The sequence below is a fragment of the Phyllobates terribilis genome, unplaced genomic scaffold (assembly GCF_046119375.1).
Source record: "Phyllobates terribilis strain yellow unplaced genomic scaffold, ASM4611937v1 Scaffold_212__1_contigs__length_3418457, whole genome shotgun sequence".
NCBI lineage: Eukaryota > Metazoa > Chordata > Amphibia > Anura > Dendrobatidae > Phyllobates > Phyllobates terribilis.
Genome location: NW_027362972.1, coordinates 867,507 through 880,000, shown reverse-complemented (window position 1 = coordinate 880,000; position 12,494 = coordinate 867,507).

Genomic DNA, 12,494 nt, shown 5'->3' with positions numbered 1-12,494 from the left:
CCTGTTTTTATGTCCCCCCAAGTGATTATTTCTAGAAATCTGACACACTTTGGGGGTACATTTGAGTTGACACATTTTGGGATGCATCCTCCAAAGTGCTTAAATACTACCTTCAATAACCCCTAAAATAATGAATCCTGTTTTTTAGGTCCCCCAAGTGATTATTTCTAGAAATCTGACACATTTTGGGGGTACATTTTAGGAGACACATTTTGGGGTGCATCCTCCAAAGTGCTAAATACTACCTTCAACAGCCCCTAAAATGCTGAATCCTGTTTTTATGTCCCCCCAAGTGATTATTTCTAGAAATCTGACACACTTTGGGGATACATTTGAGTTGACACATTTTGGGATGCATCCTCCAAAGTGCTTAAATACTACCTTCAATAACCCCTAAAATAATGAATCCTGTTTTTTAGGTCCCCCAAGTGATTATTTCTAGAAATCTGACACATTTTGGGGGTACATTTTAGGAGACACATTTTGGGGTGCATCCTCCAAAGTGCTAAATACTACCTTCAACAGCCCCTAAAATGCTGAATCCTGTTTATGTCCCCCAAGTGATTCTTTCTGCGCTACAGTCACATTTTCGGGTCCATTTGAGAAGACACATTTTTGGGGCGCAGCCACCTCAAGTAATAAATACTGCCTCCCACAGCCCTTAAAATACTAAATCCTGTTTTTTATGACCCCCCCCATTGATTATTTGTAGAAATCTGACACATTTTGGGGGTACATTTGAGGAGACACATTTTGGGGTGCATCCTCCAAAATGCTAAATACTACATTCAACAGCCCCTAAAATGCTGAATTCTGTTTTTTATGTACCCCAAGTGATTCTTTCTGGGCTACAGTTACATTTTGGGGGACATTTTGGGGTACATTTGATAAGATACATTTTGGGGTGCAGCCACCTCAAGTACTAAAAACTGCCTCCCACGTCACCACGTCTGTATTTTTTTATCCTCTCCTGGTTTTGGCTTACAATAACTGATATGAAAAACTGACCCAAACATAGTCTGTTCTCAGTGCATTGCATTGCTCTGTTTTGCAGCCGTACGGCTTCAGGCCTCTACTTCTGTCAGCCGTAGGGCTGCCCAATGTATCTCTATAGGAAATCTGTGTATGACCGATATTTCTCTTTCTTTTTCTTTGAACACAATTATTGAAACACCTGAATGTTTTGGGGGCAGGTCAGATGCAAGTTGAGGGGTTACTTGACCCCCTCCAATTTGGGGGGGGCTTAAAGGGGGCTGGAACTTTTTTTTTTACTTATTACACTAGTTATTTATTGTGATCATTTCTGGGCTACATTCACATCTTGGGGTCCATTTGAAAAGATACATTTTTTGGGGTGCAACTACCTCAAGTAATAAATACTGCCTCCCACTGCCCCTAACTTACTGAATCCTGTTTTTTGTGTCCCCCAAGTGATTATTTTTAGAAATGACACATTTTGCGGGTACATTTGAGAAGACATTTTGGGGTGCATCCCCCAAAGTGCTAAATACTACCTTCAACATCTAAAATAATGAATCCTGTTTTTTTATGTACCACAAGTGATTCTTTCTGGGCTACAGTCACATTTTGGGGGACATTTTGGGGTACATTTGAGAAGATGCATTTTGGGGTGCAGCCACCTCAAGTACTAAAAACTGCCTCCCACGTCACCACGTCTGTATTTTTTTATCCTCTCCTGGTTTTGGCTTACAATAACTGATATGAAAAACTGACCCAAACATAGTCTGTTCTCAGTGCATTGCATTGCTCTGTTTTGCAGCCGTACGGCTTCAGGCCTCTACTTCTGTCAGCCGTAGGGCTGCCCAATGTATCTCTGTAGGAAATCTGTGTATGACCGATATTTCTCTTTCTTTTTCTTTGAACACAAATATTGAAACACCTGAATGTTTTGGGGGTAGGTCAGATGCAAGTTGAGGAGTTACTTGACCCCCTACAATTTTGGGGGGCTTAAAGGGGACTGGAATTTTTTTTTTTTTTTTTTTTTTTACACTAATTATTTTTAGTAAACATTTCTGGGCTACAGTCACATTTTGGGGTCCATTTGAGAAGACACATTTTGGGGTGCAGCCACCTCAAGTACTAAATACTGTCTCCCATGTCACCACTTCTGTATTTTTCATGCACTCCTGGTTTTGGCTTACAATAACAGATATGAAAAACTAAACAATAAACTAACATGTGAACTCAGCCTTACAGTGTATTTTCCCTTATATCCTGTATTTTGTTGTATATTCTAGAGTGAACAGCATGTATTGTGGAAATAAATCTGCTATGGTGTATTCTTATAAATGAACAGTAGATGGCAGTCTAGTCTGCTCTCAGTGTATGGCAATGCTGGGGGAGGGGGGCTGTGTATTTCTGTATTGAAGCTTCTCTCTCTGAGAAGACATTAAATGTTAATTAGCTGCTTGTATAGGGGGAGGTTTAAGATAAATCTGCTATAGTGTAGTTTTAAAAAGAAATAGTAGATTGCAGTATAGTCTGCTTCACATCGCCCTCCCCGGGTCCGACATACATACATCTTCACATCGTCCTCCCCGGGTCCGACATACATAGATCTTCGCATCCCCCTCCCGAGGTCCGACACAGCGCAGCATCCCCCTCCCCAGGTCCGACACACAGTGCAGCATCTCCGTCCCCAGGTCCGACACACAGCGCAGCCTCTCCCTCCCCAGGTCCAACACACAGCGCAGCATTTCCCTCCCCAGGTCCGACACAGCGCAGCATCTCCCTCCCCATGTCCGACACACAGCTCAGCACCTCCCTCCCCAGGTCCGACACACAGCGCAGCATCGCCCTCCCCAGGTCCGACATACATACAGCTTTGAATTGCCCTCCCCGGGTCCGACATACATCAAGCTTCGCATCACTATCCCCAGGTCCGACATACATACAGCTTCACATCGCCCTCCCCGGGTCCGACATACATACAGCTTCGCATCGCCCTCCCCGGGTCCGACATACATACAGCTTCGCATCGCCCTCCCCGCGTCCGACATACATACAGCTTTGCATCGCCCTCCCCGGGATCGACATACATACATCTTCACATCGCCCTCCCCGGGTCCGACATACATAGATCTTCGCTTCCTCCTCCCCAGGTCCGACACACAGCGCAGCATCTCCGTCCCCAGGTCCGACACAAAGCGCAGCCTCTCCCTCCCCAGGTCCAACACACAGCGCAGCATTTCCCTCCCCAGGTCCGACACAGTGCAGCATCTCCCTCCCCATGTCCGACACACAGCGCAGCACCTCCCTCCGCAGGTCTGACACACAGTGCAGCACCTACCTCCCCAGGTCCGACACAGCGCAGCATCTCCCTCCCCGGGTCCGACATACATACAGCTTTGCATTGCCCTCCCCGGGTCTGACATACATACATCTTCGCATCACCATCCCCAGGTCCGACATACATACAGCTTCACATCGCCCTCCCCGGGTCCGACATACATACAGCTTCGCATCGCCCTCCCCGGGTCCGACATACATACAGCTTTGCATCGCCCTCCCCGGGTCCGACATACATACATCTTCACATCGCCCTCCCCGAGTCCAACATACATAAATCTTCGCATCTCCCTCCCCAGGTCCGACACACAGCGCAGCATTTCCCTCCCCAGGTCCGACACACAGCGCAGCATCTCCCTCCCCAGGTCCGACACACAGCGCAGCACCTCCCTCCTCAGGCCCGACACAGCGCAGCATCGCCCTCCCCTGGTCCGACATACATACAGCTTCACATCGCCCTCCCCGGGTCCGACATACATACAGCTTCACATCCCCCTCCCCAGGTCTGACACACAGTGCAGCCTCTCCCTCCCCATGTCCAACACACAGCGCAGCATTTCCCTCCCCAGGTCCGACACACAGCGCAAAATCTCCCTCCCCAGGTCCAAAATACACACAGCCAGCATCTCCCTCCCCAGGTCCTACATACATACATACAGCATCTCCCTCCCCAGGAAAGCCCTCTAGGTACATGCTAGTAATGTAATACAGCAGCACACAAAGTAAGTGAAAAAAAAAAGCCAATAGCCCATGTGGTGAAGTTTCGGTCCCATATCGTGGACCTTTAAGCAAGTACCAAGTGCAAGTGCAGAATATTTAAGGCAGCCAAATTATACAATTAATCAGCAGCAATTCTGAAATAATTGTAACAGTGCATATACAGTGTACAATAATAATGTGCATCAGGTGGAATAAAGACAATCTATACATATACACAATTACTCAATAATGTGATAAGAATAATATATCCAGCTTCCAGTAATGTGCAAAATGTATTGACGGGAGTAGAATAAAATCTACATGAAATAACGCCCAGACAGCGCAGCAACGCGTTTCTGACGCCATGTGTTCAAATATTCATTCTCATGGAGTATATATCCTTTAAATATTGAATCAATATTATCAAAGGTTAACAATTATTGGTCATAAAATAGCCTTCAGCTAAACAATTGATTTTGATAAATTTACATTAGAGTGTACATAGTGATTTGTATTTATCTATCTGTATACAGGGGGCTGTATACAGAGGGGTCTGTATATATACAATGTATATGCTTGCAAACACTGTATTAATAACAGCCCTCAGTCTCGCTTCCTCACCCCCTGCAGCGTGATGAGGTCTCATGGTGCCGCAGTGACATCAGCAGCGTGCGCACGCCACAGCCCGAGGGCTCAGGGAGCTGACTGGAGCTGCACTAACCCCGAAACTACCGGCGCACACCAACTTTCATTTGAAATAGCATCTTAAAGACACTAATAAGAATAAGTACAGGGATAACCGCCACCCCCACATGCCGGCGAAAACTCCAGTTTTGTTATGGAGTCTGGGGAAGGGAGGGGAAATTTGAAAAAAATATATATATTTATTTTTTTAAATCCTGAGCCTAGCTCCGCCCCCACGACCCACCACCCTAGGCACCGGACCTAGAGATATAGATAGATAGATAGATAGATATATAGAGAGAGATATATATAGATAGAGAGATATGTTTTTTTTTTTTAAATCCCAAGCCTGGTTCCACCCCCTGTCTTAGATAATCCTCTTGGCTTCCATACGCACTATGCAGCTTTTTCTTTGATCCCTCCTGCGGTTTCTGGTGGCTCGGGGAAGAGGGCACCCCCAGCACCATGTTACATCAATGAGAAGATTCAATGGCATTTCCCTATCTCACTTTAACCTCGATTTCTCCAGAACCGTGGGTCCGATAAACAATCCAAGATATAAGTTCTGTAGACTGGACCGTCAGCTTTCCAGGGATTCATCTCCTGAGTGAGAGGCATCTTGTACTGAGAAGCAGCACCCCGAGAGCCGTGACCCCCCTCTGACCAGGCGGCCCATGTCTACTAAATGAGGTTACCCACTTTCCAGTGCTGATATCTCGGCTTGTGAAGGTCCAAGATGGCCCAAACTTGCAGTGTGTACAGAGCTCAAGTAGACCTACAAAATGAGTGGTGGCACTTGTTAATATCAAGAGTGGTTCCAGTACCAGATGTCTAAAATTGGTACCGTTTGCTCCGGTTCCGAAGGTCCAATCAAAAATCGGCGACATACACTTTGTAGCACTCGCTCTCCCCTTACAAGCAACTCCTCACATGTGTATGTATGTCATTTTCCTGAGGGGCAACACCCCAAGAAGCAAGGCACCCATACCTGGTTAATGCTAAGTGTGAGACTGTGATAGTGAGTGCCGTATTTGGCACATACTATCAAAGTCTCACACTAAAGATCTGCATCTGAAAATGCTCCTCCAACTTTGGGGGCACAGATCTCAGCCACTAAGTGAGCAGACTGCAAACGGACAGAGATGTATTTAGATAATCCTCTTGGCTTCAATATTCACTATGCAGCTTTTTGATTGAACCCTCCTGTGGTTTTTGGTGGCTCGGAGAATAGGGCACCCCCAGGACCATGTTAAGTCAATGGGAGGAATGAATGGGGTTTCCCTATCTCACTTTAACCTGGATTTTTCTGGAACCATGGGTCCAACAAACAATCCGAGATATACATTCTGTAGATTGGACCATCTCCTTTCCAGGAATTCATCTCCTGAGAGAGACACACCTTTTACCGAGGAGCAGCACCCCGAGAGCCGTGATCCCCCTCTGACCATGCGGCCCATGTCTACTGATGTGGTTACCCACTTTCCAGTGCTGATATCTCGGCTTGTGAAGGTCCAAGATGGCCCAAACTTGTAGAGTGTACAGAGCTCAAGTAGACCTACACAATGAGTGGTGGCACCTGGTAATAGTCAAAGTGGTTCCAGTACCAGACATGTCTAACTTCTGTACCGCTTGCTCTGGTTCCGAAGGTCCAATCGAAAATTGGAGATATACACTTTGTAGCACTCGCTCTCCCCTTTCAAGGTACTCCTCATGTATGCCATTTCCCTGAGGAGCAGCACCCCAAGAAGCAAGGCTACCTGGTTAATGCTAAGTGTGAGACTGTGATAGTGAGTGCCGTATTTGGCACATACTATCAAAGTCTCACACTAAAGATCTGCATCTGAAAATGCTCCTCCGACTTTGGGGGCTCAGATCTCAGGCACTAAGGGAGCAGACTGCAAACGGACAGAGATGTTTATAGATAATCCTCTTGGCTTCAATATGTGCCTAGCGGAAAATACAAATTTCAAAAAGAACTTCGGCACTCCATACATGAATTCATAAGAAATATTGCATCTAGACTGATGTCACTTTACAAAATGAAGGTTTTTTGTGCATAATTTGGCCAATTCATGTGTGCCTATCAACCATTACAAGGTAACCTTCATATGATGGGTAACTACGCTAAGCTACCACTGGATATGCCACTCTTGGGCTGTAAGTCTCTATGGACAATATGTCTCTGCTTGGGCTTTAAACCTACGATGTATGGGCTGGTAGAGAAAGTTAAAACCACCTGTGAATGAATAGAAGGAATTAGTGGGAGGGAAGCATGGTTAGAAAAAAGGCTATCAAACTTCTAATAGTGTGAACACTTACCTGCTGCAATGTCCCAGGAGAGGGATCCAAAAATGATTAATAGAAAAGAGAGGGGTCGCTCACTGGTCTATTCGGGTGCTCTGAAGAAAAAAGTAATCTAAATTGCAAAAAGAACTTCGGCACTAGCGGAAAATACAGGCCTGAATATATCCGTTAAATAATAGAATAAATATTATCAAATGTTAAACATTTTTGGTCATAACATAAGCTTCAGCTAAACAATTGATTTTGATAAATTTACATTAGAGTGTACATTGTGCTTTATATCTATCTATCTGTATACAGGGGGCTGTATACAGGGGGGTCGGTTCTATACAGTACAGATCAAAAGTTTGGACACACCTTCTCATTTAAAGATTTTTCTGTATTTTCATTACTAAGAAAATTGTACATTCACACTGAAGGCATCAAAACTATGAATTAACACATGTGGAATTATATACTTAACAAAAAAGTGTGAAACAACTGAAAATATGTCTTATATTCTAAGTTCTTCAAAGTAGCCACCTTTTGCTTTGATGACTCCTTTGCACATTCTTGGCATCAAAAAATTTGAAGCATCCTTTTAATGCAATGGTTTTACTTGTTTTTATTGGAATATGAATATTGTAGATTTAGACTGTGTGCACACGATAAGGAATAGTAGCGTTTTGGACGCAGCGTATTTTTACTGTGTTGTACAGTACAAGTACAGTGGATGGGATTAACAGAATCCCATGTCCACTGTGCTTCTTTTTTTACACTGCATAAAGTCACCTGCAGTGCGTGTTTTTGAGCCGCAGCATGTCAATTGGTCTTGCGGCAATGCAAAAAACGCATGTATATCATAAATAAAGAAATAATTTAAAAAAATTATGTGGGGTCCTCCCTATTTTTGATAACCAGCCCAAGTAAAGCAGACAGGTGCAGGTTTATAATACCAAGCTGGAAAGGTCCATGAATATTGACCCCCTCCCTGCCTAAGCCCGCAGTCGCCCCAGAATTGGCCCATCTATGAGATGGGCCAATTCAGGCACTTTGCCCGACTCTTCCCGATTGCCCTTGTATGGTTTCAAACGAGGGAATAGTTTATGGGGTTGATGTCAGCTTCATAATGTCAGCTGGCATCAAGCCATGGTGTTAAGAAGTAATTTTTCTCCTTGCGGAGAGCGACATGATAGAAGGAATTAGTGGGAGGGAAGCATGGTTAGAAAAAAGGCTATCAAACTTCTAATAGTGTGAACACTTACCTGCTGCAATGTCCCAGGAGAGGGATCCAAAAATGATTAATAGAAAAGAGAGGGGTCGCTCACTGGTCTATTCGGGTGCTCTGAAGAAAAAAGTAATCTAAATTGCAAAAAGAACTTCGGCACTAGCGGAAAATACAGGCCTGAATATATCCGTTAAATAATAGAATAAATATTATCAAATGTTAAACATTTTTGGTCATAACATAAGCTTCAGCTAAACAATTGATTTTGATAAATTTACATTAGAGTGTACATTGTGCTTTATATCTATCTATCTGTATACAGGGGGCTGTATACAGGGGGGTCGGTTCTATACAGTACAGATCAAAAGTTTGGACACGCCTTCTCATTTAAAGATTTTCTAGGTTTTCTATATTTACATTAGAGTGTACATTAGAGTGTATATTTACATTAGAGTGTACATTGTGCTTTATATCTATCTATCTGTATACAGATAGAGCACGTCAAGGTTAGGAGACTTTTTAAGCCGCAATGCTCCTCTGGGAAATATGCAAATTGTCTCTTCAGAAAGGAAGAGAACTAGAACTCTAGCACCACCTATTGGAAATAGCAATCCTAAAAGTCAATATTGACCTTTTAACGATGCTTATCACATGACTTAGGATAAAAGCCAAGACCAGAAACTCAGTTTGCCGACACTGTGTTTTGGGGTACTGCCCCTTGTCGGAACAAAGTGTGAGTTCTGGTTTGGCTGGGTGAGAGGCATCAGACCGTTATCTAAGAAGTAACGTTTCTCGTTGCGGAGAGCGACATGCTAAGCATGTCAAAGTGAGGAGACTTTTCAAACCGCAATGTTTTTCTGGGAATTATGCAAATTGTCTCTTCAGAGAGGAATAGAGCCAGAACTGTAGTGCCACCTATTGGAAGTATCAATCTTAAAAGTCAATATTGACCCTTTAACGAGCCTTATCACATGACTTAGGATAAAATCCAAGACCAGAAGCTCACTTTGCTGACAGTGTTTGCCAGAAGAGCATTGCTCCTTGTGCTATGAGTACAGTTTTTTCTTTTTTACCGTTTGATAGAAGGCACCCAAGTGCCGCTAAGTGTGTGTAGAAATACGAATACCACTATAAAATACTAAAGGCAGATTAGGGACAAAGTTTTTTATATACCCCTAGGCGTTTTTAATCAAATATGAAATAAAGGCTAAGTTTCATGACTTGTTAGAGAGGGGTCTCTTTTGCGGTTCTCCCCATTTTGTAAATACATTATCAATATACCCCTTCCAGGCCATTGTTTTCCTCACAATTTGTTATATATTACTAACCCAGTAATAAAAAAAACACACACAGGATAAAATAGTTTATTTTAGAAAACACTCCCCCACACTTCACTCACCAACTTATTAAAAAGCAAAAAAAACACCCTAAAGATCTGGCTTAATCTAGCAAATCAGGAGTAGCCCAAAAATGGGAACCTGAAAGACATAAAAACAGTTAAATAAAAACAAGAAACACTCCCTAATTCACCAATTTATTATTAAGTAATAATTAATGATGGGCGAGCACCAAAATGCTCGGGTGCTCATTGCTCGGGTCGAGCAAATTGGAATGCTCAGGTGCTCGATCCGAGCAACGAGCCCAATGTAAGTCTATGGGAAAGTCGAGCATTTTTCAGGCCGCTCCCTCAGCGGTCTTCAGAGGGACTATGTGAGAACGAAGTTCCAAAAGCCCTAAAATTATCCGAAGGTAAAAAGGTAGAAAGGGTCCACAGAATTGGTCCTCCACCCTCTGTCTCTGGAGCCCACAATACTACCAGGCCAAGACAGGTCATTATGAAATTTTTGGATTTCAATGATAAAGCTGACATTATCCGAGCTTACAAACAATTAAACCACCCATTGATCATTCAAGGCCATAAAATCCTGCTTTTCGAAGACTACTCAATTGAAGTAACCAGGAAAAGGAAGTCCTTCAGTGCTTTATGCACCAGACTGCGCAAAGAAAAAATCCGCTTTCAACTGCGCTACCCGGCTACTCTTCGCCTGAAAGACACTGATGGCTCTTTCCGGGAATTTATCTCACCTGATAAGGCAGACTCTTTTGTCAACAGTCTCCTGGGCCCAGTCCTGAACAGACCCTCCAGGTGAAAACTTCCTCTAGTTCACAGTCACCTAGGAGACCCACGAAACAAGGAGACCAGAGCTATAACAATCGTTGATTTAATGAGTTTCTCCTTTTATACGCCTGGTGGCCCTGGAGTGAAAGTCTTTTATGAAGGCAATTGTTTGAGAAAATTCTGATAAATTACCTTAATTAAGGGGGGAGTTAGGTTTGAATTTGAATCTAAATTTAAATGTAATCTGTTATATTGCACACATGGTCGGGCAGAAGTGAAGCCCAGGAGATAGTCTTTTCCCTAGCGAGCAGTTAAAAATGTTTACGCTCTTGCTAGGTCAGTTCTTTAAAACTTTTGTATATTGTTTTTTTGGGTTTGTTTCACATGTTCGAGCTTTGCTCGTTAGTACGTAATCTAACTACATGTCATCATTATTTTGTAAGTTGTTCACCAAACATGTCTATCTTTACAGTCTTTGAATATGTATATCGTATCTTGGAATGTTAAAGGTTTGCGCTCTCCCCAAAAATGGATGAAAGTCCTTAGACATTTAAAACGTTTAAAGCCTGACATAGCCCTTCTACAAGAAACACATTTGCCTGAAGCAGATTTCCCCCGGATGAAAAAATTATGGGTTGGGGGTATCTATGGTTCACCGTCCGTAGATAGAAAGGCTGGAGTCTTAATCCTTATTAATAAGCAGTTTATACACCAGGTCATAAGTCAGCAGCAGGATGGAGAAGGGAGGTTGATTCAATTAACATTATCTACGTCTTGTGGAACCTTATCTACAATGTATATGCGCCTAACGTAGGCAACAAACCTTTTTTTAAACAATTGGAGACTAGACTCTTATTTGACTCCAACCCTAACAAAATAATAGGTGGAGACTTTAACTCGGTGGTTTCAGTTCATGAGAATAGGAAAAACACTACTGGTACTCTGCAATCGGTTACCTCGCATGACAAAGCACTAGCACCTTTTTTGTCTAGCTGCCAATTAATTGATTCTTGGAGGTTTTTGAACCCCAGTAATAGGGAATATACGCGCTTCTAACACGCCAACGACTCTTGGTCTCGTATTGACTACTTTTTTGTATCTTCTCCTCTGTTGGCTAAATTGATGATATTGTTATTTCTGATCATTCTTCAGTGAGCTTGGAACTATCAAAGGATTTCCCTCGGGGCCCTGACTTCTTGTGGAGATTTCCAGATTACTTTTGCAAAGACGACTCATTTATTTCCTCTCTCAAGATATGGTGGAGCGAATTCTTATCTGATAATTCGGCACACCAAGATAACCCCACATTATTGTGGGAATCGGCCAAGGCGGTACTGAGAGGAAAAATTTTGGCGTATACTTTTTCTCTCAAAAAAGGGTTATGAAAAAATATAGTGAACTGTCCTCTGAACTGAAACAAGCCTACACTACATTTCTTCTTGATCCTTCCCCTCTTAATAAAACACATTGGTCTCAAAAACAATCTGAATTCATCCAATATGCAGATATGAGAGAAAAATTCCATTTATCTCAAACAGAAGCATTCTTTTATAGGTTTGGTAACAAATCGGGGAGGATGATGGCAAATTTAGCTAAAGGTATGAGAAAGCCACAGGGAATATTTCAATTAAGAAATATTAATGGGGTTATTCACACTTACCCTAAATCAATTAATGAGATTTTAGGCTCATTCTATAAGGACCTATACAAAAAAACAAAACAAACCTTGCCCCTCTCTGATACACTCTTGGATAAGGTCAAATTACCTTTTTTTTCGGAGGAACATAAATCTATATTAAATAAACCTATTTCATTGGAGGAGATTACCACTACAATTAAAAATTTGAAACCAAACAAAGCCCCTGGACCTGATGGATACACTTCTGACTTCTTTAAATCCTTAACGGAAGAGGTGTCCCCGTTGTTAGTACCGATCTTCAACAAAATAATTTGTGGCAATCCCATTTTCCCTTCCGCAAATATGACTTATGTCAAATTATTACTAAAGCCAGACAAAGATCCATTATCCCCCAATTCATACAGACCGATTTCACTTATAAATATCGACATTAAGCTTTTATCTAAAATAATGGCTGATAGACTGGCCTCCATTCTACCCCACCTTATATCCCATGTACAAGCAGGCTTTGTTAAAGGTCGCTCAGCCACGCT